The sequence below is a fragment of the Aulonocara sp. 'chitande type north' Nkhata Bay genome, linkage group LG12, assembly GCF_057382095.1.
Source record: "Aulonocara sp. 'chitande type north' Nkhata Bay isolate Kocher_YH1m ecotype deep benthic linkage group LG12, A_spYH_male_GT1.1, whole genome shotgun sequence".
Lineage (NCBI taxonomy): Eukaryota > Metazoa > Chordata > Actinopteri > Cichliformes > Cichlidae > Aulonocara > Aulonocara sp. 'chitande type north' Nkhata Bay.
In genome coordinates, this window is record NC_141355.1 from 8,549,083 (window position 1) to 8,553,493 (window position 4,411).

General features: G+C 43.6%; 1 pseudogene; it reads right to left on the reverse strand.

Moving 5' to 3' along the window:
* Window positions 1–598: 598 nt before the first annotated feature.
* LOC147316900 (uncharacterized) lies at window positions 599–4,411 on the reverse strand (annotated as a pseudogene).

The following is a 4,411-nucleotide window of genomic DNA, read 5'->3' on the forward strand; positions in this document are numbered from 1 at the left end:
TAATGTTTCCTATTTTTGCTACATTTGTACATCACTGACTTTTCTGTTTTTCTGTACTGAGGGTGCATTCTTTTTATATTAGAATTAGTAGAGTTACAGAGGGTATATAGAGTGTGAACATAAAATAAGAGCTTGATTAGGCTGTAGAAACGGATGAAAATCCAGTAAAGTGAAGAGTGTGTGTGTGTGTGTGTGTGTGTGTGTGTGTGTGTGTGTGTGTGTCTGGCAGGAAGTGAAGCAGGAAGTCTGAATATAGCTTGTGAGCTTGTGAGAGACGTTTCAAAAGGAAAACAGAGGAATTAGAGAGTGAAAGTGCTAAGAAATAGTAATGAAAATGATATTAAATAAATGTCTTAGTGTGTTAATACAGGTGCCCATGGACTTGGCTCAACCTCAGATGAGTACAGCGGCAAAATGATAGATTAACATAATTGGAACGACAAACAGGCCAGGCTTTGGCTGAAATTTTACAGCTTCACCTCTCATCCTGCCCTTATCCTGAGAAGAAGCTTAAAGGACAGTCAATCTCCTGATGAAGACAGAAAACAGACAGAACAACACCGTAGATTTGAAGAATTAACAGCAGGCAGAAGACAGTACAACTGACCTAAAACACTGAAGGGTCCAGCAGCATGTATGTTAATGGAACATGTGCTCTGAATTACAAGCTGGAAAGTGTACCAGTGACATGACTGTGTGAAAGCACTGCATTGGACTGTCTGAGTTCATATTTGCCATGCTGGGAGTTAACCGCCAAGAAAAGACTGAAAAGATGAAGAGAGAATGAACAGAGAAGAAGAAACGGCTGATTTGGGCCTGTGTTTGATTTGGGAGGCCACACAGGAAGCTGTGAGAAGAGGGGACGAGGACCGGTGAGAGGTGAAGGCTGGACGTGTTCAAGTGAAAGTATAGGAAAATTGGGTTGAAAATTGAGGCTGAACTTGTGGGGTTTAGAAATGTCCAGAGCATCGCAACAGAAAGGTGAATTAAAAAAAAGAGAGAGAGCGGGATGAAGAAATAAATAAACTAATAATACATAAATGAATAGAAAAATCTTTTGTATATGGCGAGGTGCTGTGGGCACCTAAGTCTTTGATAGTGTAGAATTTTCAAGTCAATACCATGGTTGCATCTACTGAAAATCTCTGTGAAGCTTAAATCTCAATGACCTTGACTTCAAGGTCAGAGGTCAACTTTTCTGAAAATCAGAGGAGTTTCACATTCATAACACAGGTATGTCTACTAGGAGGCTGAAGGGTAGCTCTATATATTTATAAACAATCAAAAACAACAATTATTACGCAATTTATTTCCAATTTGTATGGAATTTATTTCTGTAAAGGTGGTGTTTTAGGTCTGATTGAAGGACTGATGTGATGGTAAGGTGTCCACTGCTGCGCTTTGAAGATTGGTAGGCTTTTTTTTTTTAATTTTCACAAGAATTGCTACTTCCCCTAGAGTTTTGGCCACTCCAACAATCAGAAGATTTCCCTATGAGCAAGCATTTAGCGACAGTGGGAAGGAAAAACTCCCTTTAAAAAGGAAGAAACCTTCAACAGAGCCAGGCTCAGGAAGGGACAGCCCTCTGCCACGACTGGTTGGGGTGGGGGGAGTGAAAATTAAAAAAAAAGAAGCCAAAGTGATCATTTTTGGAGCAGCTTAATTAATTTTTGCATTGTAATTTGCTGTTAATGTCATTTTCCAACCCCAGTTTGTATTTTTATCACTTTTGTCCAGGGTGGAAGATGCCATGCTGGAGACTGATTCAGTATGGTCTTTCAATGTTGATACATGGGAACCTTTTAGAGAGGCCAGGGCTGAAAAAGGGATGCCGGAGAACCTGAGAGGGTGTTATCCGCTGGTGTGCATCCAAGGCCAACATCTGTTTAATTAGGCTGACAAATAAGCGTTGGCCAGCTTCTGGTCCTCGTCTAAACATCATTAGCTGTTCAAGGTCATCCAGACGTGTAAGTATTATGTATCTTGTCTCCAGGGATTCATGTCCTGTCCCTGGAACAGAGTCTTTATATTGTTCTTCCGTCTTAAATGTCCAGCGCTGTTGCTTGTATTTGTCTCCAATGAAATAGTTTTCAGTGTACACGCCAGAGTCTAGCACATGATCTGGTGGCTGACCCTGAGTCTCTATGATGAATTTCAGATAATCATAGTCATTCTCCGAAGGGTAGAGTGGCAGCCCTGTAGCAAGCTCCACAGCCACCAGCCCCAGAGACCACATGTCACTTGCTTCATTGTAAGGAAGGCCAAGCATAACCTCAGGTGCACAGTAACCAACCGTCCCCACAAAGTCACCAGGTATCACTGCAGACGCAGGACATGCGAGGCCAAAGTCTATAAGTTTGACTTTGATGGGAGACTCATGGCGGTTTACAACCATGATGTTTCCAGGTTTGAGGTCAGCGTGCACTATTCCCACAGAACTCAGGTGGGACAGAGCATTTGTGATTTGACCTAAAATTGGCCTGACTTCGCTTATGGGGAGACCCTGTTTATTCCGGTCCCCTATGTAGTCCCACAGGCATTGATCAAGGAGTTCAAATTTCAGGCAAACCCGCTGTCCGTCGTGGAAAAAGCCGTTCCATTGAACAATGTTGGCGGCATCTGGATCCAACCTTCGCAGCTGCTCCAAGATGAAAATTTCCACATGTGCCTGTTGCAGAATATCAGGGTCGCTCTTGTTGACTTTAATGGCAACAGCTTGGTTGGTTGTTGTGTCGCGACATTTGGCTACAATACCAAAGCCCCCTTCTCCGAGGAAAGCCTCTACCTTGTAGTGCTTTCCCAAAATGCTCCCTTTAACTAATTCAAGCTCATCTGAGCTGAATGATGGACTGGCTGATGTGTGGACGAATACTTGCTGAGAAAATTCAACCGAGTTTTGAAAACTGCAGTTGATTTTCTGTGATCTCTTGCTTTCCAAGTTTGAAGGGTGCTGAAAGACCACAGGGTTTTGTGATATTTCAGCACTCATGTCAATGCACAGGGAACTCTTAGGGCTGAAAAAGGGATGCCGGAGAACCTCCGAGGGTGTTATCCGCTGGTGTGCATCCAAGGCCAACATCTGTTTAATTAAGCTGACAAATAAGCGTTGGCCAGCTTCTGGTCCTCGTCTAAACATTATTATTTGTTCAAGGTCATCCAGACGCGTCAGTTTTATGCATCTTGTCTCCAGGGACTCATATCCTGTCTCATACTGAAATTGTTGGTCAGTCTTAAATGTCCAGCGCTGTTGCTTGTCTTTGTCTTCAATGAAATAGTCTTCAGTGTAGACGCCAGAGTCTAGAACATGATCTGGTGGCTGACCCTGAGTCTCTATGATGAATTTCAAAACATCATAGTCTTCATTTCCAGGGTAGAGTGGCAGCCCTGTAGCAAGCTCCACAGCTACCAGCCCCAGAGACCACATGTCAATTGCTTCATTGTAAGGAAGGCCAAGCATAACCTCAGGTGCACAATAACCAACCGTCCCCACACGGTCACCAGGCATCACTGCAGACGCAGGACATGCGAGGCCAAAGTCTATAAGTTTGACTTTGATGGGAGACTCATGGCGGTTTACAACCATGATGTTTCCAGGTTTGAGGTCAGCGTGCACCATTCCCACAGAACCCAGGTGGGACAGAGCATTTGTCAGTTGACCTAAAATTGGCCTGACTTCGCTTATGGGGAGACAGTGGTTTTTCCGGTCCCATATGTAGTCCCTCAGGCATTGATCAAGGAGTTCAAATTTCAGGCAAACCCGCTCTCCGTCGTGAAAAAAGCCGTCCCATTGAACAATGTTGGCGGCATCTGAATCCAACCTTCGCAGCTGCTCCAGGATGAAAATTTCCAATTTCGCCTGTTGCAGAATATCAGGGCGGCTCTTGTTCACTTTAATAGCCACAGCTCGGTTAGTCATGGTATCACGACATTTGGCTACAATACCAAAGCCCCCTTCTCCGAGGAAAGCCTCTACCTTGTAGTGCTTTCCCAAAATGCTCCCTTTAACTAATCCAAGCTCATTTGAGCTGAAGGATGGGTGAGCTGACATGGTGAAATGTGTCGGCTTGGTCGGTGAATTGCTAAGTAAAATTCTCTCAAAACTCTCCAAAAAGGGTTTGCTTGCTGTCAGGTCAAGGTCCGTTGAGCATTAAAGTTTAACAGAGCAAAGCTCCTACTTAAGGGTTTTTTCTCTCAGCAAGATGATGACATAACAAAGGATCTATGTCATCATCTTGTGATGTCACAAGATGTCACCTTTTTTCACAAGATGCATTCCATTTGGATCAAAGGCATTCTATTTTTTCAGTTGAAACACTAAAAAAAAACAATGTTTCAACAGGCCAGGCTGCATTTTCTGCTGCGACATCTCAACAGGAGATAATAAGATAAAGACAAGGAAGACTGGTGATCT